Raw genomic sequence first — 25475 nt, forward strand, 5'->3', positions numbered from 1 at the left:
ATAATAAATACAAACGTTCCTATCACATGAAGCTGTAATTCAAGGAGGAGGAGGAGGGAGAGGAGGAGGGGGGCGAGGAGGAGGAGGAGGAGGAGGAGGAGGGGGAGGAGGGGGAGGAGGGGAGGGAGGAGGGGGAGGAGGGGGAGGAGGGGGAGGAGGAGGGGGAGGAGGGGGAGGAGGGGGAGGAGGGGGAGGAGGAGAAGGAGGAGAAGTGCCCTGAGCTCCAAGCACAGCACCGAGCTGTTCTCAAACACGCAACTGTATTCAGCACACCTCACCAAAACAATCCTGAGAACACTATAAGTATCTCACACACGTACGTATGTTTAATATGATATTTAGTTTTTTTTCTTTTAAATCCTCTCCTGGGGGTATTTTTCCATTTATCTTCAGATAGAGTGGGGAAGGGGGGAGAGAGAGAGAAAGAGAGAAACATCGATGTGAGAGAGACACATAGATTGGTCGCTGCCCACACAACCCCAACTGGGGCCAGGGACCAAACCACAACTGAGATGCATGCCCTTGATGGAATCAAACCTGAGACTCTTTGGTCCACGGGCCAAGGCTCCAACCACTGAGCAAAACCGCAAGGGTATGATATGTATTCTTTACATTCTGATACTGTTATTGTGCTAATAATGTTGTTAGGGTGACTTGGATAAGTAAGATTTATTTTACATTAACAAACATCAGAAGTGCGACACACACATAGTGATCCAGATGAATTAAGTACCAACTAGGAAGCTGGGTTCCTAAATCATAGCTAGTATTTATTTCGCACAATATAAACATTTTATGTACATTATTATTTAATGTCCTCATAGCAAAAGTATAAGATAGATATTGTTCACTTAACAAATGAGAAAACTGTTAAATTAATTAACTGGCGAAGATCATATAGCTTGAAAGTTTAGAAATGGCATCTTGGATAAGGCAATAAGTCTCCAGAGTGCTCTTAATCACTCCGCGTGGCCTTTGAAAAAAATAAAATGGCAAGCAAATGAAGGAAGGTTTATCAAAAGAATCTGTCAACAGGGATCCTCAAAATAACAATCAAATGTAAATAGGCCAGGGAAATGCCCACCAGTCAATAGGAGTACAAAGAGGTGTTTCTGAGTAGAAAAGAGGCCAGAAAAGCTGTAGAGGAAAAAAAAATAAAGGCTACTCAAGGAAGGAAGAATAGTTTGCTTATTAATAGCTCTCATTTGTTGAGCTGTTATTATCCCCCAGGCACAGTGCTAGGTGAGTACATTATCTCATTTAATATTCAAATAGCCCTATTGTCATTTACATTTTACAGATGAGAAAAATAAAATTTAGAAGTCAAGCAACTTGTCCAAGGCTACATTAGTGTCGCAGACTCAATCCAAATCCACATCCAAAGTCTGTCCTCTTGCTCACTAGGTTACAAAAGTTGAGAAACAGAGAGAGAGAAGAGGGAGATAAATGTGTCTGTGTACCTCTAAATTAATAAGGCACAAGCTACCAACTAGTGTACAGTAACCGGGAAGTAGGTGAGTGGATTTCAGGGTGCAGAAACCTCCAATGCCGGCTGTGTTTCCTCAAGTAATTGCCTACTCCAGGAAAAAGAAACACCTTCCAAGACCTGCAAATGATGACTTTCCAAATCACTTATTCCTGTACATTTTCAGACAGCCAAGTTCTCAAGGTTTTACTCCACTGATACCATAAAGCTGCCACAGAGTTTTAAGGATATAAAACAGATTTCAATAGTAACTGATTATTATAAACAAGCAGGTTTTTTTTCCAAATGTTAAATTGGGACAACTAAATATTGTTTTCATATACGACTAGATACAATTAAGTTTATTTTTTTATGCTGTACTAGTTTATCAACTGCCAGACCCTGGGCAGAAAACAGAGAAATGTGAGCTTCCTGACCAAAGGATTTCAGTCCTTGACTTATACTCTCTATTCAATGCAACCCAGTCCCACTGTTTATTTTTTCAAACCCTTTAAACCACATTTTAATTTTTTTGTATATACAACACAAATGTTCTTCAGAGTAAAGATTTATTACCCCTAAAGTATATCAAACTTTAAAAAACAGTATTTCCAACAGTACTACTGGCAGTTTGTTAATATATAAATATTGTACAAAGACTTGAGTATTTTCCTGACAAAGAGATCTTAATAAAACAAACACAGTATTGTTCACCAAAGCTAAAGGAATGCGGAGTAAATTTATTGCATCACTGCCTCAATGGAGGCACAGCCGTTTCATGCAACATCCATTTAAAATTGTGTCAATTCAATTTGAATATTATCTTGGAACATAAATGTGCATAATTTAAAGAGCAGACACCTTCACAAATTCTTAGCTCTTGATTTATACAAGTACCAAAATATAAGTGAAAGAATTTCACTCTGAATTAGAGAAAAATCAGCAGTGCAACACATTAATATTACAGTATCTTCAATAAGTAACCAAGGAACAAGTCCTCGTCATTTCTGGCATTTTGTTGGTTACCAGCAGGGTCGGTAATGCAGTTTCCTTAGCTTTACACTGAGATAACATTTGAAAAATTTTTTATAATTAGCCACAATTTTTGTAATTGTGTAATTTATTCAGCAGTGGTGATGGAGGGCCAGCCATGTGCTCAGGACACCGCAGTGGAAGGGGATGATCGGGGAGTTTACCCAAGATAGCTGAGACTCCAAATGCCACACTGTGATAAAGGCCTCAAAAGAAATACATGCAGTATGCCATGAGAACATAACAGAGGGAGAAATGGACTCTGGCTAGGAGAGTTGGGAAAGACCTATAAAGATGACCTTTAATTAGACATCTCAGCTGTATCTGACGATGTAAAATATTTCCTTAGTCTTGAAATTCACTGCCTGAATCATACAACTTTCCCTCAGGCCTCCTACCTATCCTTGCTATTTTTTCCTCAATATTCTGTGTTACTTCCTTCCCTTCTGTTTATTCCTGGAATATAAGGTTCCCTGGGGTTTGCTCTCTAGGAGTTGCTCTCATCTTATCCTTAGCACTTGAAAATTTTAACACTGGAGCAACTCCTGAAGGCCATGACATGTAACAACTGACAATCTTCCTGACACGACCTTGAGCCAAGGACTGTGCCTATGAGAAATTGGGGCACCTGCCCATCCGTGAGCCTAGCTGCACAGCTCATGCCTAAGTAGCTTCATTTTTCTCTACTCATTATCACAAACACACTCAATCCCATGGTCGGAGTCAAGCATAACAGAAAATGTAACGGCCTCATAAAGAAAACAAGTAATATTCTCTAAGTAGTTCTGAACTGAGGAACTTGTTCAGGTAGCACTGAGACAGCACAGGGACCTGAGCCTAAGATCCCAAGGGCACCAGATGGCCAGAAGGAACACCAGATAAGCCGACCACAAGAACTCACCACCCCGCCACTCCCTGCTCAAAAAATGCAGAACTTTATCTCCCTTCTAAAGGCTTGCTCCTCCTACCCTGATATGGAAAATTCCACAAGCCCACCTTTTTCAAAAGGACCACTTTTTCGGGCTGGTCTTCTTTGTCCCCAGCTTATAAAAGCGGCCAAGCACAGCCAACCTCATGGGTAGCTCTGAGGACCTTCCTTCCTTGGTGCTCCCTCCCCTTGTGCTGTAGCATAAGCTTAATAAAATCTGTTGGAAATTTCTCTGGAGTTTCTTCTTGATTTCTATCTTGTGCACCTAAGAACCCCAATGCCAGTAACAACCCAACATAAACCCTCTAGATGTGATCTACAGAGGTCTTAAATGATGGATATTACCACCACTGTGCCAACTGAGGCCTAGAGTTACTCCAATATCAAACAACAAAGCAATAAATCAAATACTATGGAAAACAAAACAAAAAAAAAACCATGTACAGAAAGAAGACTGGAATGGCATGCTAACAAATATTTTAACTTCTAAAAGGAGGAAATATGGATAATTTTATTTTCTTCTTACACTTTTGTATTTTTTTTCTGATCAATAAAAAGCGTATATTCATTTTATTATAAAATAGATGTTTTAGCCTTGGCTGGTATGGCTCATTTTGTTGGAACATTGTCCTGTACACTGACTGGGTTGCAGCCAACGTCTCCAACTCCCTCCTCCCTTGATATAAGAAAAGAATTCTGAGAAACAGGATGTTCCAGATCACTACCCCAGGTATCCAGGCTGAATCACCCCGGGAGTGGAACCCCCCTTGGTCTCCTTGCAGTTATACCTACACAAATAGCCAAATCACATTTTCCTCTTCCTCTAAGGGATGCCAGCCCCTCACCCATAAATCCCCTGTATAACCCTGCCTGTTGGAGATACTGGCGCTGACCCCCTTAGGAGTCAGCCTGGCAGGTAACTCCCCAATAAAGTTCTCTTGCCTGAACCCAGGTGTGTTCCTCCTTTGGCCGACCTTTCATACACCAAAAAGTGGAGGGTTCAATTCTCGGTCAGGGCACATACCTGGGTTGTGGGTTCAATCCCCTGTCAGGATGCATACAGGAGGCAACCAACTGATCGATATTTCTCTCTCATATCAATGTTTCTCTCTTTCTCCCTCCCTTCCTCTCTCTAAGATCAACTGAGTATGTTTTAAAAATAGAAAGATCACACTGATACCATAAAATAGAACATTTAAAAAAATTTTTTTCCAGACACATTTTTAGCTTTTTAATACAAAGCTGGAAAACAAACTTGCTCCTCAGTTTTCTAAAAGGTTTATATAGAAAACTTTCTATATAAACCTTGGGGCAAAATTTTGGGGAAAAAAAACATCATCTACAGTCATCAAAATAATTCTGCCCTATCTCTATGGATACCTAAAAATTCTACTTGGAATACTAATAATCACTCAGATCAGTGAATGAAGATAAGATTATGAATATAAAGACTATCTGCCACAGCATGGATGGCCCGAGAGCAGTGGTTCTCAAACTTTCTAATGAGACCCTTTAATCCAGTTCCTCATGTAGTATGTGGGCTTATCTGTATGTGGGTGGACCCGCCTGGAGACGGATAGAGGAGCGGTGTCTTGGTTCCATAGGAAATAATGTGTTTTCTGATGGTCTTAAACGACCCTGTGAAAGGGTTGTTCAACCCCCAAAGGGGTTGCAACCCACAAGTTGAGAACCGCTGACCTAGAGGGTATTATGCTAAGAGAAATAAGTCAGTCAGAGAAAGACAAATACCTGTTTTCGCTTATATGTGGAATCTAAAGAATAATATAAACAAACAAACAAACAAAACAGAAACAGACTCATAGATACAGAGAACAGACTGATGGTTACCAGAGGGGAAGGAGGTTGGGGACTGGATGAAAAAGGTGAAGGGATTAAGAAGCACATATTGATAGTGACAAAATAGTCAGGGGGATGTAAAAGTACAGCATAGGAAATATAGTTAATAAATAATGTAATAACTATGTATGGTGCCAGTTGGTTACTGGAAATATGAAGGGGAGCACTTTGTAAATTACATGATTATTTAACTAATATGTTGTATACCTGAAACTAATACAAAACAATATTGAGTGTAAAAAAAAAATATATATATATATATATATATATATATATATATATAGTATACCAGCATACCAGCTTTCCCTTGGAAAAATGAGATCAATCAAGTTTTCTGATATTTATTAATTCAAAAACTACTGAGCACCATTTATTGCCACTGTACCTAAGTACTACGAATACAAATAAAACAAAGTTCCTCAAAAAGATCACAGTCTCACCCTGGCCAGTGTGGCTCAGCGGTTAGAGCATCGGCCCGTGGACCAGAGAAGCCCGGGTTCATTTCCTGCCAAGGGCACGTACCTCGGTTGCAGTTTGTCCCTAGGCCTCGGTTGGGGTCATGTGGGTGGCAACTATTCGAAATGTCCCTTTCACGTCAATGTTTCTCTCTGTCTCTCTTCCTCTCTCTCTCCCTCCCGCTCTATCTGAAGATAAATGCAAAAATGTCCTTAGGTGAAGATAAAAAAAAATTAAAATTAAAAAAAAAAAGATCACAGTCTCCTGAGGGAGTCAGACACAAAGAATTAACTATAATAATCTAATAAATACCCTTAATAGAAGTCTTTTTAACATACTGTGGAGAAGCTAATAGAAAAGAAGCAACATAAGGAAAAGACTTTACCTGCTGCAAGGCAATATTTGATCCAGGCCTTAATAGAATAGTAGAAATGCACCACTTAGACAGACAAAAGGCCATGATGTCTTAATGAAAAGTAGGGTCCACAGCAACAGGTACATCTATTTCAATAGCACCCATCTCAACACTCATCTTGGGTATGGAAGACAGGTCTCAAAATTTTATCATTTCTCCTTCCCCCTTCTTTTTTCATATTATCCCATCCACTACAACTGGAGCAGAAGGTACTCCCTTGGAGCAAAAATTAAGTGTATGCAGAAAAAGAAGAAAAAGGGAAAGATTTAGGGATCAGAAATTACTTTGAAGCCATAAAGAAAGTGAAATAAACTTAGTGAAAAATTAACATGTGTTTTGATACTACACTAGCATACCATTATTATCTGGGTCATTCAGAACTGAATGACTAAGATAATGGCAACTGTAAGCCTTGTTTTAATAATGCTAATTCTGCTCAAAAAGCAAATTTTAAAAATAAATCTATGCACATTCAAATACATATTCCTTCAGTTTTATGAAGTGCATATATTATCTGCCATACATATTATCTTCCTGAAGTTGAATATATTTGAGAAAAATAGCAGTAGTAGAATGTAGATTTCCAACATAACTTACACCACTATATTAAGGATTTTTTTAAAAAAAACAGTAATATTAGTCCCTGGCCAAGTATCTCGGTTGGTTAGAGCATTGACCTAAAATGCCAACGTTGTGGATTCGATCCCCAGTTAGGGCACATACAAGAATCAACAATGAGCCCAGCAGGTGTGGCTCAATGGATTGAGCACTGTCCCATGGACTGAGAGGTCCCAATTCAATTCCCAGTCAGGGCACATGCTGGGGTTGCATGCTCAATCCCCAGTGGGGGGCATGCAGGAGGCAGCCGATTGATGTTTCCCTCTCACATAGATGTTTCTATCTCTCTCCCTTCCTCTCTCTCTAAAAAAATCAACAGAAACATTTTTTTAAATCAACCAATGAATGAATGAATAAGTGGAACAACAAATTGATGTTTCTCTTTCTGTCTCTCTCTTCCTCTCCATCTCACTCTCTCTAAAAAATCAATAAATAAAATAAAAATAATAAAAACAATTATCTTAAATGCAACCGATATATGAAGGAAGAGAAAAGTGCTGTTTCTGGGCTGACATCTTGTCTGGAGATCCTGAAAATTCACATTTTGATTCTTTACAGTAATCTATCTATTCCATTCCCACGAAATATCAATGCCTCACCCACAATTTCATAGCCAAAAACGTATACACAAGTTCAATCAGTTTCTAAATCTGTATTTTACACACCAGAGTAAAACTCTTTAAAGAAGTCATTAAGAGGGAAAACAAGCCTCTTCCAGAATAATTTTCTTGATGAGTTATGCCAATTTCCACATGAAATATCAACATATTCAAAGGTGATTGACTATAAATAAAAACGGTTTTTACATAAAAGAGGTACCATCTTTCTCATTGTGGAAAACGTTTCTTAGAAAGCACTGTCTCCAACTCATTGAGTAAACCATCTGAAATCATAGAAGGCATTTACAATAGCATCCCCAAATCCTCCTTTATAAGTAAATAAGCAAGGCCAACTTCACAAGGCAGCAAAAAGGACTTGAAACAATGTAAATGTCCACCAATTCAGTTATTAAAAATCATAAAGTTGTCCTGGCCAGTTTGGCTCCCCAGTTAGAGCACTAGTCCTCAGACCCAAGGGTTCTGAGTTTGATTGCCGGTCAAGGGAATGTACCTGGGTTGCAGGTTAGATCCCAACCATGGTTGGATGAGGATTAACAAAAAAATATAAATAAATAAACATCATGAAGCAAAATTATGTACTGATTTGAATTGATTTCCAAGATATATTTTAAGCAGGGAAAAAGGGGAGGTTCGAAAAAGCCGTACAACCAACGCATGGTTGGTGTCAGGGAAGCACATAAATATACCAAGTTCAGAATAGCTGTCCCGGAAGAAATCGAAAGCAGATGGCTGAATGGAAATGACATATTTTTCACTGGATAACCTTTAGTACTCCTTCAATTGTTTACCATATACTTGTACCACCTAGTAAAATATACAAGTCACTTAAACAATTGTAAAGATAATTATTGTTAAGAAAAAAATCCCTCCACAGGAAAAGGTTGAAGATTTCATACTACTCCAACATAGCTACTTCTACACAAGCAAATGGTTCCCTTTTCTACCACACCCTTCTTTTAGCCCCTAGTGATTGGAAACATTAGGAGGGGTCAAGAAAAAGTCACCTCAGCTTTTCCTGATAGAATGCCTCCACCTTCCAGCTTTCTTTACTGCTCTAAAAGGAAGGAAAGAATATAAATTCTAAGAGATGGAAACTATGACCAAGTGCATACTTACTTCTCTCATGTGACCAAAAGAAAATCAATTCGTACATTCTCCTCTCATGGGTCATGTAGGCAGGGGGGCTGTGACAGTGCAGAAAGAGATTCTACCTTCTCCATATACGAATAGAAAACCAGGCCCAGAGAAGCATATCCCCTTACTCTTGCAATAATTTATAAAGGGGTGGGCACTTTATTGAGAACTGCGAGAATTAAAGAATAATACAAATGCTGAAGTCATTACATTTTTATGCTATTAAGGGCTAGTTCAAATATTTTAAAAATAAGTTAACGCCAAATAACAAAAGTTACAGGAGAGTCAGCCTCAGCGGATCACACTGCAACTTTCCTGATTAATCCACTTACCAGGTGAGACTTTTACTAGGATAAGTCTGGGTTGTTTTAAAATAGATTTCTTACAGGATTTTCACTTATAATCTTTTTGAAATGCCTTCAAAGCCCTTTGGAGGGTATTTTTTTCCCCTTTAGCTCATGTTTGATAAGATACTGATCTTACCAAATGTAGTTTTGCCAACAGAACTTCTTTTCAACAACAAAGCTTTAGTAAACTTGCTGACAAATAGATTACATTACTATTATTGTGAATGGCAAGTTAATTTAATTGACCATTTTTAATACAGCCAATCAAGTGGGTTCTCTGGTTTCCAACAAAGCCATCAATGCATTGAAAATTTCACAAACTTGCTATGTGCAGGGCTCTGTACAAGTACTGAAAAGAACAGATTATTAAGACAATATCTGCCCTCAGGATGTTCACACCTTTGTAGATAAATAAAAGAATCCTTACTATAAGAGTTATGTCCACCCCAGAAACTAAACAGCAGTGAGAAAAATGCACAAGTAACAATCCTTCTTGAAGCACACCACACAATCTACAGGGGACACCTATGTTACCGTACAATGTAGTTCTAACCTGACTAGAAAACTTCAGAGCACTTCATGACTTATAAGAGGTGACTACTTGAAGACAGAACAGAATTTTAGTGAGATCATTTTTGTTTTGTTTTTTTGTTTTTTATTATAAATGAGAGCCGATTTAGATTTGTCTTCTAGGAGATGCCTTCAGTTTGACTTATTTTCCTCTAGAAATCTAAGCACAGCGAGACACCAGAAGCTCAAATTGCTTGGCAAATACACTGGAATGCCAACAGAACTCAAGTTCATTGCCTAATTCTGTTTAAATGTTACCAAGCACCATAATTCTTTTGGAACATGTGGATATCTTCATTTATAATATGCTTTAGAAAGGGCTTCCCTACTGAATTATGTCTGGAATGTACGTAGATATGTAAACACATGCAAACTCGAGCCTTCCCAAAATCTATAGTCAATTGTTTCACAGCAGTCTGGTGGATTTACTGGACACATTAAATGAAATCAATACTATTTCACAAAATTAGTCCATATGCCAGTAACTGTACTCCATTTTTGGTGCTCTACAACTTATTGAAGTAAACTTGGGCAAGTCATAACCTGCATGAGCTCCAGTCTCCTTACCTGTAAAAGAGAAATATGACGACGATAACAAGATGAGCTAACATTTACTGTCTACTATGTGTCAGGTACTGTTCTGAGCTTATTAAACTGTTCCAAGCATATATTCTCAAACCTATGATCATATGTAAACACAAACAACCATATGATATAGTTGCTATTATTATCACCAAATTACAAATAAGGAAAGGAAGGCATTCAGAACCCAGAATGTCTAGAATCCAGAACCCATGCTCTAAGTCATTAACATGCAATTGTTTAAAAATTGTAAAGCATTTCCTGCCCAACTTATAGAATTCTTGTGACCCTAACATTTAATTAGGCCTCACAAAAGCATTTTAAAACATTTAAGTATTATATAAACATAAGCTATTTATTATTAATAAAGTCTTAAGGACAAAACTGATCAAATTAATTATAAGGTATCTAAGAAGTAAAAAGAAATTTTAAAAGTTAAAGAAATTGGCCCTGGCTGGTTTGGCTCAGTGGCTAGAGCATTGGCCCACAGAACAAAGAGTTCAGGGTTTGATTCCAGTCAAGGGCACATACCTCGGTTGCAGTTCGGTCTCCAGTCCTGGATGGGGCTATGCAGGAGGCAACCAGTGAATGTGTCTCTCTCACATACGTGTTTCTTTCTCTCTCTCTCTCTCTCTCTCTCTCTCTCTCTCTCTCTCTCTCTCTCTCCCTCCCTCCCTCCCTTCCTCCCTCCCTCCCTCCCTCCCTCTCCATCTGAAGAAAAATGGAAAAATATCCTCAAGTGAGCATTAAAAAAAAAAGGTTGAAAGAAGTGGAAGAATCTTCTAATGTATCTAGCTCAACCTCCCACAAATGATGACATCTCCTATATCACGTCATTAGTGAGTGGTCACTTAATTTCTCCTTTAATGCTTCTAGAGATGAAAAATCTCACAAGTCAACCCATTCTAATTATTATTAGAAATGTCTTCCTTTTAGTTCTAGACAATATTAGGCTTTTTCACATGACAGACCTATAAATACCAATCACGGAGTTGCACTACTCAACACATAACATTTTATTAAAGTCCCCTCTGAAACTTGATACCCTAATTCAACACGATACCCTAGAAAAGGTCTGATATGAGGAGAACAATTTTATTACCTCCCTTCATCTGCAACCAAACCATTCATTTTCCTTTTTGACTGGCAGGTCAACTGAAGGGGTTCACAACGAGCATATGAGCATATGAGCATATACTTAATTGACAATCTCTCAGTACTCTCTGAAGAGCTGTCTCAATCTCAGTGTAGAACTTGGCATTTTCTCATTTTAATTAAAACTTTTTTTTTTTTCATTTTAGTTCATTATTCAAGTCAGTAAAGATTTCCTACGTGAATTTCTCAAGCTTTCTCTATCAACTCTGTACCCTCTCTTTTCCTTCATAAATCCAATGGCCATAACTAAATTTTCATCCTGGCCACTGAAAAACTGCTGAATGCTAAGACCCTACGACACACTAGCAAAGACCTTCACTCTCACTGACATAAATATAAATATGGTTCATCACTCAAGTATAAAATCCTTACATAATCTATTACTTCTAGTCTATGGTGGCATCACAGAAAAGTTTACCAAATACGTTTCTAACATCGAAATAAAACCTATCTCCAACATTCCCACGCTGGCAGGTGTGGCTCAGTGGGTTGGGTGTCGTCACGTGCACTGAAAAGTTGTCAGTTCAATTCGCAGGCAGGGCATATGCCCAGGTTGCAGGCTTGATCTCCTGTAGGCAATCCCCTCTCACATCTATGTTTATCTATCTCTCCTTCTCTATTCCTATCTAAAATAAAAATCTTTAAAAAAAGAATTTTTTCCCTTAAAATATTAGCAATTTGGATCCAGCAATACATCAAAAAAATTGTCCACCATGACCAAGTGGAATTCATCCCAGGGATGCAAGGATGGTACAATATTCGCAAATCAATAAATGTGATACACCACATTACAAAATGAAAAATAAAAACCATATAATCATATCAAATGATGGTAAAAAAGCATTCAACAAAAGCCAGCACCCATTTCTGATAAAAACACTCAGCAATTTGGGAATAGAGGGATCATATCTCAACATAATGAAGGCCATATATGAAAACCCTATAGCCAATATCATACTCAATGGGCAAAAACTAAAAACATTTCCCTTAAGAATGGGTACAAGACAGGGATGTCCACTTTTGCCACTCTTATTTAACATAGTATTGAAAGTCTTAGCCACAGCAATTAGACAAGAAGAAAAAATAAAAGGGATTCAAAATGGAAAGGAGGAAGGGAAACTGTCATTATTTGCAGATATTGTACATAGAAAACCCTAAAGACTCCATCAAACATCTACTAGACTTAGTAAATGAATTTGGCAAAGTAGCAGGGTACAAAAGTAACATCAAGAAATTGAAGGCATTATTATACACCAACAATGAACTCACAGAAAAAGAAACTGAAAAAACAATCCCATTTACCATTGCAGCAAGAAAATTAAGATACCTAGGAATAAACTTAATCAAAGAAGTAAAAGATCTCTTCACAAAACAACAGGTCATTGAAAAAAGAAATAGAGTAATATATAAAAAAGTGGAAGCATATACCTTGTTCGTGGATTGGAATTAACATCATTAAAATGTCCATAATACCCAAGCAATATATAGATTCAATGCAATCCCCATCAAAATACCAATGATATACTTTACAGAACTAGAACAAATAATCCAAAAGTTTATATGGAACCAAAAAAGGCCCCGAATAGCCACAGCAATCTTGAAAAAGAAGAACAAAGTAGGAGGGATCACATTACCAGATATCAGGTTATACTACAAAGCCACTGTAATCAAAACAGCCTGGTACTGGCACAAGAACAGGCATATAGACCAGTGGAACAAAACAGAGAACCCAGAAATGGACCCAAGGCAATATGCTCAATTAATATTTGAGAAAGGTGGCAAGAGCATACAGTGGAGTAAAAACAGCCTCTTTAATAAATGGTGTTGGGAAAATTGGACAGCTACATGCAAAGAAATGAAACTAGACCATCAACTTACACCATACACAAGAATAAACTCAAAATGGATAAAAGACTTAAATGTGATTCAGGAATCCATAAAAATCCTAGAAGAAAATGTAGGCAACAAAATTTCAGACATCATACGCAGCAGAATTTTCACTGATACATCACTTAAGGCAACAGAAACAAAGGAGAAAATGAACACATGGAACTACATTAAACTCAAAAGCTTCTACACAGCAAAAGATACAATCATCAAAATGGAAAGGCAACCCATTGTATGGGAGAGCATAATTGCTAATGATACATCAGATAAGGGGTTAATTTCCAAAATATATAGAGTACTCATACAACTCAACAAAAGGAAGACAAAGAACCCAATTAAAAAATGGGCAGAGGAACTAAATAGACACCTCACCAAAAAGGACATACAAATGGCCAAGAGACATATGAAAAAACGCTCAATGTCACTAATCATCAGAGAGATGCAAATTAAAACAACAATGAGGTATCACTTCACACCTGTCATAATGGCCGCCATCAACAAATCATTAAACAACAAGTGCTGGTGAGGGTGTGGAGAAAAGGGGACCCTAGTACACTGCTGGTGGGAATGCAGACTGGTGCCGCCACTGTGGAAAACACTATGGCGTTACCTCAAAACATTAAAAATTGAACTGCCATTTGATCCAATGATCCCACTTCTAGGAATATACCCTAAGAAGCCTGAAATACCAATCAGAAAGAATATATGTACCCCAATATTCATAGCAGCACTATTTACAATAGCTAAGATCTGGAAACAGTCCAAGTGCCCATCAGTAGACAAGTAGATAAAAAAGCTGTGGTACATATACACAATGGAGTACTATGCAGCTGTAAGAAAGAAAGATCTCTTATTCTTTGAGATGACATGGAGGGACCTGGAGAGTATTAAACTAAGTGAAACAAGCCAAGCAGAGAAAGACAAATATCACATAATCTCACTTATTTCTGGATTACAATGAACTAAACAAACTGATGAACAAAATAGACCCAGAGACACAGAAGCAGGGTACAGACTGACATTCCTCAGAAGGGGTATAGGGAGGGAAAGAGTAAACCACAGAACTTATATGCATGTATGCATAACTGATGGACACAGACAACAAAACTGGGGACGGGGTAGGAGGGGATAAGGAGGAGGGAGTCAATGGAGAAAAAAAGGAGAAACATCTGTAACAAAAAAAAATTTATAAAAAATAAATTAAAAAATAAAGGATTTTTAGGATTCTTGTTGGAACTTTCCTATATCATGAGGTGGTAGTGTTGTTGTGATGTAGTTACCAAAATTCACCAAGCTCTGTGCTTCAAATGAATGAATTCCATGGTATGTAAACATATATACCTAAATAAATCTGGGGGGGGGGACAAAAGATGTCATCATCTCACATTTGTATAACCAATCACTCTGAATCTTATTTTTATTACACTAAACCTTGCTGCTTTTGGAAAACCTCTAAATTCATGCCTTAATTTGCCAATTCTAGGCTGTTAGAAAAATCAAGTAACTAAATGTATGTGAACAGTATGAAAAGTAATCACCAATAAGCTGAATGAGAGCCTAAAGGCCTCTCTAAATAGCACACATGAGTTTTAATACACTGACTTTAACATCTAACTTTGGAAGCTGTTTGGTAAGTGACAGCCCTGAAAGTAATTGTAACCTCTACATAAAGTACAGGATCATTATAATAATAACAATGATAGCAACTAACATTAATCATGCACCATGGGCCAGGTACCACACAGATCACAAATAGCTATTTATCCCACTCTTCACCATTTGCGAGCAATACACCTACCCCACAGCTTTACCTACACCTACCTCACTTTAGTTCCTAATAGCACCCTGTTTGTGTGGGTGCTTCAGGGGTATTCCACATTCTGTTCCCTCTGTCTGGAATTCTCTGCGCCACTCCACCACTTCTCTCATCTCAGCCTAAGAGCTACCTGTTCAAGGAGATCCTCCTCTCGCTGTTCTCTTTCATGGCACCCTGATATCTTCCTTCACAGAAAATACTATAATTTTAAACGGTTTTATTATGTGTCTACTTGTTTGCTTTCTGTCTTCCCCACTGGACCCACAGATCAGGCCATGTCATTCTATTTACTCCTGTAAACCAGTTCCTAGTACAGTGCTGGACACAAACTTGATGCGAGTAAACTGAATGAATGACTAAATGAACAAGAATTTTCTAATGTAATCCTAACACAACCCTAGTGACATAGGTATCATTGTAGAAATGAGAAAACTGAAACTAAGAGAAGTTAATGTTAGCTCATGACTTCACAGACATTAAGTGGTGGTGCCACAAATCAAACTCAGGTCTCTCTGTCTCCAAATCTTGTGCACACAACTGTTCATTATATACAGTGTAGCAGAAGTCACTGAATTTTCTACTTCAGATATTTAGGTCTATTCACCCAGACTTAAATCATTGGTCTAATCTTATAATAAACTATAAAGACTATTCAAATTATATCCCTGAAAATTTTTTTGATCAAATATTCTTGGAAATCATTTGGTCAGCTCAACTGCTAAGCAGAAATATTTGCTAGGCCTGAGGGTACTTCCTGGGTACAACTTTAATTGAATACAACTAAATTTATAGGACATTTCTAAATAACAGATGCATATTTCTACTAGAGTACATTATATAGTATTTATACAGTTATCCTATTAATAAAAGAGCTTGCTGTCTCACTATTCTTACACACTACTAACTCTCACTATACTATACTTCCTGCCAAGACAAAAACAACAAAATGCCAGCCATCACAAGTAAAAGCTTTGAGTATGCCTCAAGGCGTGGCATATACACAACAATTAAGAAAAAACAAAGGTTATATTCAGCAATGTGAGACTTACTACAGCAATTCTATTCATTGGAGAAAAAAATCAAAACCAGGAAAAGAAAGGCAGACTGAAAGAGCTTTTGAATGACAGTGAACTTCAACAAGTGAGTCAGGATAATGAGTCATTCTTAAATGTATACCTAAAAAATGTGAACAGACACTACCATAAATCCTAAGATACTAATTATAATCTGTCTCAAAATAAGGAAATAATGCTGCTTTATGTTGAATTCTTGTTTTCAATGGGGTCGTAGTTTTGCCACATACAAAAGAATTATAAATGGTTTTAAGACCAGTCCCTGAAATACTTTCTAGGGATAGGGGCAGCTATACAATATATGAGAGTACAACTACAGCCAAAGGTTTGGTAAAGTTCTGTAGTATCCTTTAAGGTGGGAAAAGGTAAAGAAATGCTTTTATATTAATGTTATACAATTCACATTATGCAGAAAATTCATACACATCAAGAGGAAGCATGTCAATTGAACATGTTCTTAACCTTAAGTAATAAAACATTTTTTTTTTTTTTTTTTGTGGTATGTGCCCCTAGCGGGAACCAAAGCTGGGACTCTCTGGTCCGCAGGCTGATGCTCAACTGCTAAGCCAAACTGACCAGGGTAAACATTTATTTTCTTAAAAGAAACCCTTTCTTACTTTGCCTTTTTCAACCAATCGTATCACCATGCAGCCCTTACTTTCAAAAGCTTAGCATCATTTTTAACATTTTATTTTTCTTTCACCCTTCCATATGTTATTTCTCACCAATTCCTGAATATTTTTTCAATCATCCCTTGCTTATTTGATTTCCCCCACTACATTGGTCTACACCCATATTTTGTCCAGGGAATTATATTTTTAGAATGGGGAAAAAAGTATTGTTTCAAGACAGTGTAGAGTAATTCCCAAATATGGTCTATTGGGATCATTTGGTAGCTAAGGCATAAGTAATTTTCAATAATAATAATAACTAACAACACTTGAATTCAAGTCTTACTCTATAGTAATATTCTTCTCACTACTTTAATTTCCATGTTTTCTTGTGTAGGGATTAAAGTGATGGCATTTAGGCAAGTATGGGAGGTATAATACATAACCTGCCCATGAAACCATTCATTCAATGAATGTCACTTGTTATATATGTCACAACTATATAAAAGAGTAAAAATCGATGACCTTTACTATGTTAATATGAATGTATACATATGTCAATTTGCTCTATTTATTAGCATTTGATTTGTCTGGGGTAAACAAAACTTAAAATAACAAGGCTAAAACAAGAGAAGATATTGATTTATCTCTTGATATCTAAGAAATATAGCTCTAAGTCATCTAGGTCTATATGAGGATTCTAGAGTCAACAGGATTCCAAGCTCTTCAGTCTTTCTTCTCTAGAATCCTCTTTAAGGCTTCCATCCTCAAAGTCACCTCATGGTCCAAAGATTGGCTGTTGGATCTCCAGCCATTACATTTGTATTACAAACAGCAAGAATGAAGGAAGATGGGTGGCAAGAGTGCAGAGGGAGCCCTTGCCAGTTTGGCTCAGCGGTTAGAGTGTTGGTCCATGGACCAAAGGGTCTTGGGTTTGATTCCTGGTCAAGGGTATGTACCTGGGTTGCAGGTTTGATCCCTGGCCCTAGCCGAGGTCATGTGGGAGGCAACCAATTGATGTGTCTCTCTCACATCGATATATCTCTCTCTCTTCCCTTCCCACCCTCGCGCCTTCCCTCCCTTCCACTCTATCTAAAAGTCAATGGGACACTGGACAGTTTGGCTCAGCGGGTGGATCGTCGTCCTGCGGACCAAAGGGTCCCGGGTTCGGTTCCTGCTAGGGACACGTACCAAAAATAAAAAATACATACATACATACAACCATATATAAATTAATTAATGAATTTAAAAAAAAAGTCAATGGGAAAAATATCCTCAGGTGAGGATTAACAACAAAAAAAGAGTGCAGAGGGAAACGAGTACCAACCCTGTCCATTGCCCACCCCAGGCAAAAACTGCTAAGAGGACGAAAAGGCAACAGTTTTCACCGTCTCCCAGGGCTGGGAAGACAAACACTGGCACTTGGGGCACTTAAGGCAGCCAGGGACTGAAGGTCAAGAGCCCCAGAGAAAAGGAAGCAAACAGAAGTCAATCTAAAATCTCAGTTGCTTAACTCCACAATGAATTTGCCAATTCATAAGAAGCACAGACTTCAGAAAGCCAAGTAGAGACTAGCAATAGCAGTTAAAGAGATAAACAGGATTTCTGGCAGTCCCGGGAAGAGAAAATTAGAGTTTAAGACTCACCAAAGAGGCAGGCCCCTGGTAGGCACCCCATATTTTCAGCTGAAGTCCCTGAATGACTATGCCCTGGAATTAATGGACAACTAGAAATAAACAAATCTTTTTAAATATGAAAACTCAGACTTGCAACAGCTGAAACATGATGAAAAAGTTCCTGTCTGTTCTCTAACTGCCTTCCAGAAGCTAAAAATTTCTTCAAAACCTCTACAAATTATTCATATATAAAGGTTTCTATTCAATAAAAAGTTTCCAGGCCGATGAAGAACGAGCATCAAATTGTAAAAAGAAAACAAAATGACCCACAAGCTAAGACAGATATTGTAGTATCAGACACAGAATTTCTTTTAAGTTCTATAATTAACATGTTCAAGAAAACTGATGACAAGATATAGCATCTCACCAAAGACTTGAAATCATTTTCTTAAAAGAACATAAAAATTCTAGAACTGAAAAATACAATCACTGAAATGTAAAACTCAACAGAGAGCCTTAACAGATTATACACAGTTAAAGAGAGGATTAATGATCTAGAAAATCTCTAGACGGAAACAAGAGAAAAAAGGATAGAAAATACATGAAAGAGCATAGGAGACATAGGAGACACAAGGAAATGGCCTAACACACATGTAATTTAAGTCCCAGAAAGGGAAGATAGATATAATGGTGTGGAAGCAAGTTTAAAGACCTAATAAGCAAGAACGCTAACTCACAGATTCAAAAGGCAAAATAAACCCCAGGCAGGATCTATACAAAGAAAAAAACCACGAGGGCACATCAGACTAAAACTTCTGAAATTTGAAAACAAAGAATAAATCTTCAAAAGAGCCAGTGAAAAAGATAGATAACCTTCAGAACAGCAATAAGACAAACGGCAAATTTCTAAACAGAAATGATGATAGTTGAAAGACAATAAATTAACACTTTTAACATGCTAGAAGAAAATAACCAGCAACTTTAGAATGTCAAGAAAATTTAAAACATCCTTCACATTGAATTAAAATAAGAAAAATATTTCCAGACAAACAACATCTAAGATATTTAGTGGTCAGCACACATACACTAAAATAAATAAGGGAGTTCTTCAAGCAGAAGAATATGAGCACTGACAGAAAAACAGACATGACGGAAGAAATAAAGAACAATGGAAAAGTAAATATATGGATATTAAATACATAGGGTTTAAAATATATGTATAATTAAAACATGCGTGAATAATACCTAAAGGCAGTTAGAACATAGAGTTAAAATATTTTAAGGTCCTCAGATTTTTCTGGGAAATGGGTAACAGCACTAACTTATTATACATTCTAATAAGGCAAGGATGAATAATGCAATGTAGGGTAACACTAAAGAACAGCAAAATAATTTATAACCTACAAAATAATAGATCTTAGAATGGATAATAAATTATGTAAATAATCTAGAAAATGGCAAGAAATGACAGAGGAATTTAAAACAAGTGGGAAGATATAAATAGAAGTCAGATTTAGACCCAAACATGACAGTATTACATGTAACAACAGACTAAGCACTCCAATTAAAAGGAAAAAAATTATTAGATTAAATGTAAACATATACAGACACATCTTAAATATAAGAACATAGAATGTTTGAAGGGGAAAAGATATATCATGCAAACATGAATCTAAAGACTGATACAACTGTACTTAGACAAAATAGACTTAAGTAAGAATCATTACTAGATATAAAAAGGAACATTTCATAGCAGCAGAAGAATCAATCCATAAGGAAGACTTAAGTATAAACCTAATAACATAATTTCCAAATATATAAAGCAAAAAATGGCAGAATTAAAAGGAAAAATAGACCAACTCACAATGGGAGGTTTTAATATGAGTCTCTCTAAACCTCTTTTTAACAACAAATCAATCACATTTAATATGTTTGAGCCTATCAATGTGGCTCTCAATTTCATTTAGGAGAACCTAGATTTTTTAATACTTCTTGCATGAAAGAATAAAAGCCCACTGACTACTTCCTTTTGGGTCATAACTAGAGGATTTTAAATGAATTCTAGGAAACTCCATGTCCTCAAAGAATCACCCTAGCTAGTTTGGTTCAGCGGTTAGAGCATTGGCCCTCAGACTAGGGAGTCTCGGGTTTGATTCCGGTCAAGGGTATGTACCTTGGTTGTGATTCGTTCCGGGCCCTCATCAGGGTCATGCGAGAGGCAAGGGGTTGATGTTTCTCTCTCTCTCTCTCTCTCTCTCTCTCTCTCGATGTTGTTTTTTCTCTCTCTCTCCAACTCCCTCCCTCCCTCCCTCCCTCCTTCCCTCTCCCACTCTATCTGCAGATAAATGGAAAAATATCCTCAGATGAGGATTAAAAAAGAGAGAGAGAGAGAGAGATTAATAAAAGCTAAAGCATACAACTAATTATCAATTACATATCAGATTAACTTTGCTGTTTATTGTTTCTTTCTATACTAAACGTCCTGCATGCTGTTTTCACATCTACTCAGCTCAGTTTTTCATTCACAAATTCATTAAACATTAGAGAGAAACTTGAAACCATCTTCTTGATCAAAACTAGACAATTTCTGAGTCACAGGAAGGACATACGAAGCCCAATACTGCAAAGCCAGCAAGTATGATACCCAATATTTAACAAGAGCAATTAAAATGTGTTACCATTTTTAGTACCTTTTTATAGTACAACCATAGCAACTAAAGATGCACAGTAAAATCTACACATTCTTCTAAAAATATTTTACTTGGCACAAGACTGTAAAGTGGTGTAAATAATGTATTCTAATTCAAATAAGATTTATTATTTTAAAAGCAAGTTTTAAATTGAATTATCTCCAATGTCAAAGTCATTGGGGCTGAAAGTTTGCCTTAAGTGCTTTGAAAAGAAAATGAAAGCAGAGAAATTCAGGGAGTATAGACAACTTCTTACTGCAAAGGGAAACAGAGAAATAGAATAGTTGCTGGCAAAGTGAGTAGAAGCAAATGCAGTATTTTTTCATTTGATAAGAGAAATAACAGCACATGGCATAATGATGGGAATGAGCCAACAGAAGAGGAAAACTGATGACACAAGAGAAAGAACAGAGAGCTGAGTGAGCAATGTTTTGGGGAGGATGAGAGGACAGAGAATTTAGTGCACAAGGAAAGGAGCTAGCATTACGTAGGAGCAGAGTCTGTCTATCTGTGGTAGGAGCAGGCAGACAACATGGGTTCAGTTGATGTGATGTAGGTATCTGACACTACTAGTCCACTGAAGTAATTAGCTTCAAGTTTCTCAGTAAAGAAGGAAGCAAGTTAGCTGAGAATTGGATTATGGGGAAGAGATGTTGAAGGTTTGAGAAAAGGGGAGAAACTGAGATCGTTTCGTGAATGAAGTGGGATAGTGTAGGATGACTGTCAGGCAACAGTACAAGTCAAGTCCACCTAAAGTTCAAGATCATGAATTTAAAGTACACTAGTCAGCCGGTTGTGGTATATTCTCCAGCCACATCTAGCTGCACGGGTACAAAGCAAGCAGGCGTAAAGTTAGCAAGAGCCTGTTGGGAGGTAACAGGTCAGTTCAGATACCAAAAAGACTCACGTTCTGGCCTCTGCCTTCTGACTAAATTCCACTTTGACAAATACAGGTGCTAATGCCCGAGTACAGAAGAACACCATCATCACAGGGTTCTGTGTCTCCTTTTCTAACAGCATTCCCTTGGGTTCTCTCTCCTTCTCTCCCTGTCTTCAACAAGTTCTACCTGAGTGATTACATCCATTCCCCAAATAATGAAACCTGTATCTATGTTGCTCTATCCTATTCTACCTAAATGCTAAACTCCTATTTTGCTTCTTTCTGAATATCTACCTCTGGATATCATAAAGATAAATCCCAATATTTCTGAAACAACCCTTGACACTCTGGTCCCAGTCTGAGGTTGTGACATTCCAAACATCTCCTACCACTCCCCATCCTCAGACCCCAGAATCACTGTACTTCTTCCCCAAACACACCCGCCTCTATAACCACTGCACACCTCTACAGATAATCACATTTAATTCACCTCATTAACTTTATATAAACTGTATCCACATAATCCTAATCAAATCGAAAGTTACATCATATTGAGGTGATACATAAATATGTAAAAAACTCAAACAGATCTACCCCTTCTCTGCTATAAACATAGAATAAATACAGTGTATTTTTTTCTGAAATGTCTTTGACAATGTTTAAATTTAAAGTATAATGTCTAAAAATTAACCATAGCTTATTTTGCATAATATTACCACATAATTTTTAAATTTTTTATAGTTTATTGATTTTTAGAGAGAGAAAAAGGAAGAGAAAGAGAGAAACATAGATGTGAGAGCAAAACATCGATCAGCTGCCTCCTACATGGCCCCTACCAGGATCAAGCCCGAAACCTGGGCATGTGCCCTGACAGGGAACCAAATCAGCAACCTTTCAGTGCACGGAACAAAGCCCAACCAACTGAGTCACACTGGCCAGGGCTAACTTTTTTGTTTTGTTTTGTTTTCACTCTTACAGATATCCCTCATTTCTCCCCTCCTTTTGCCTCCCTCCACCCAGCCCTGTCCGACTTGCAGGCCTTTGCCACGTTATTGTCTGTGTCTGTGGGCTATGTTATATACATATATGTTCTTTGGTTAATCTCTTCTAGTGCATCTCACCCTCCTCCCCTCTGAGATTTGTCAGTCTGTTCCATGTAATCATACCTCTGGCCCTATTTTGTTCATCAGTTTATTTTGTGCATTAGATTCCACATATAAGTGAGATCATGTGATATTTGTCTTTCTCTGACTGGCTTATTTCACTTAGCATAAAAATCTTATACATGTTTTATAACAGCCTAGATGATACATTCAGATAAACTACTAACATTTTTTTAAATCCTACTTCTGCAAAAAAAATCATAAAAAAGCAACACAAACCATCAGTCAAGCTTGGTTACATACTTCTATAATCATGACAATATAATTTTCAAAATACTGGAAATAAGAGAATGCCCAATTCCCTACGATAAAGGCCCAAGTGTAATAAAGCAATGAAATTAAGTCCCTTTAACAAAACAGATTTGTTCGTGTGTGTGTGTGTGTGTGTGCATGCATGTGTGACATCTAAGGTACCATGTATGCAGGATGTACAGCATAATAGAAAAACTAATTTTTCAGGGAGTTTCTGAAGATTATAAACGAATGCGTAAATACTTTAACATGCTTAAATTAAAGGCAATATTTACCGATTGATTTACAAATTTCTACTTCCTAAAAACACATGAATAGGAAAATTAGAATTTTAAAACTATTATTAAAATAAGAATACAGGGTGGAGCGAAAGTGAGTTTACAGTTTTTTGCATGAAAAATAATACAATAATTAATAAACAATAATAAATTCTGTGTTTCACATACTTACAACTGTAAACCTACTTTCACCACTCTGTATAACATAGTCAGTCATTTTTTAGCACAATAAAAATGCAACTTTAAAATCATTTTCCAAATCACTCAGTAATTCAACATCCAAGTGTACATATAGTGCATCCCAAGCATTGTCATAAGACTCTACAGCCTAGAGAGTTATAGTCACATTGGACTAGTACAAAATCCACTTTGACCTCAGTTATTACAATTTAACATTCATAGGGCCCCAAACATGCATATCATCTAAGTAACATTATACTATAAAAATATATGGAAAAACAATGCACTATGCCCAAACCTATTTCACTTTCTTAAACAAACACAAAGTACAAGCTAAATCTTGATCAACATCTTACAAACACAAATTACTGTAAACTGATTCTGGAGAGAACTGCCTTCACCTAGGCAAGGAGATCCCCATCTAGTTCCAATGGGACATCAACACTGATTATGAATACCACCTCCAACACTTCTTGGCAATTTGATCTTGACCTCTCTCAGCCTCATTTCCCCTTATTTGTAATTGAGATATGACCATACCATGCAAGGTTGTTTTAGAGATTTAAGACCAAGTCTATACAGAAAGTAGTAACTGCATATGGAAAAAAACTAGAATGATAGACAATAACATATTAACAAAGATATTTCTTGAGCAATGAAATTGGAGGATTTTTAAAAAAATTGTTTCCTTGTGTATTTTGTGTTGTCCAAGTTTTTTGCACAAAAAATAATAATTCTATGAAAATAAAAAGTCTTGTTAAAAAAACAAACAATACATTATGCAAATCTCAAACTTCACATTATCTTCTACAATAAGTCACTATTTCTTGTTTTTTAATTTTTATTACTTTTTTGGGTTGATATTGGTTGATAAAATTATATAGGCTTCAGGTGTACAATTCTTCTGACCATAGGTTTTCCAACTTGAAGCAATAATTTAGTACTTTCTTTCAAAGTTTAATACTTCCCGGTATGTCAAGTTAAATCATTCTGAGATGTGAGAAATTCTTCAAAAGAAAGTTGTAGTAGAGATCATCTTAATGAAATTGTGCTTTGAAATTTTGTGGATTAGTCCAATATCATTAATAGTCTTCTGTGTCCTTCATATAAACTTTTTCATAAAGAAAATACTGACTTTATTTGCTATTTGGGAACTCCTCAGTATGGAAATGTTTGTTTAAAACCTCCCCTCCTCTTGTCCGTGTATTAGAAATAAGAATAGGCTTTACAGATTTAATGTTTAAATTAATGAAAAAAATCCTTATTTTTAATATGCTTTTAACTGAGTTAGGATAAAGAAAGGAAATTGTACTGATACTCTGATACCTAAATTTCACAATACCACTTAGGAAAGTGATTTTCCTCAACAAATTACAGTTTATGTTGTTAAACAGAGTGCTATTTGAAATGTATTGCTTTATTTTTAAGTTAAAAGTGGTTTTCTCCTAACTAATAAAAAAACATCATCTGTATATTGCACTGTGTGTTCACCACCCGAAGTCAAGTCTCCTTCCATCACCATTTTATCCCCCCTTTACCCTCTTCTACCTACCCCCATCACCATACTGCTGTTTGAGTCTGAGTTTGGGGTTTTTGTCCCACTTAGTCCCTTCACCTTTTTCACCCAGCCCTCCAACCACCCTCCCCTATAACAGATGTCAGTCTCTTTTCTGTATCTGTGAGCCTATTTTGTTTGTTTTGTTCATTAGATTCCACACATAAGTGAAATCATATGGTATTTGTCTTTCTCCAGGTCCATCCATGTTGTCACAAAAGGTAAGATTTATTTCTTTTTTGTGGCTGAGTAGTATTCCATTGTGTAAATGTACCACAGCACTTTTTTCCAACAG

General features: G+C 36.9%; 1 protein-coding gene across 6 annotated transcripts in view; it reads right to left on the bottom strand.

The window, feature by feature from the left end:
• USP6NL (USP6 N-terminal like) overlaps nucleotides 1-25475 on the bottom strand; it is a 160667-nt gene that overhangs the window by 94461 nt on the left and 40731 nt on the right. Inside the window, exon 1 of one of the 6 annotated variants that reach the window (XM_036259941.1) lies at nucleotides 1292-1381. The exons of the other annotated variants lie outside the window; for them this stretch is intronic. The gene's annotated coding sequence lies outside the window, so the exon portion shown is untranslated. Of the gene's footprint in view, nucleotides 1-1291; nucleotides 1382-25475 lie in introns of those variants that run through there. 6 annotated transcript variants of the gene reach the window in all.

The sequence above is a fragment of the Molossus molossus genome, unplaced genomic scaffold, assembly GCF_014108415.1.
Source record: "Molossus molossus isolate mMolMol1 unplaced genomic scaffold, mMolMol1.p scaffold_m16_p_1, whole genome shotgun sequence".
NCBI lineage: Eukaryota > Metazoa > Chordata > Mammalia > Chiroptera > Molossidae > Molossus > Molossus molossus.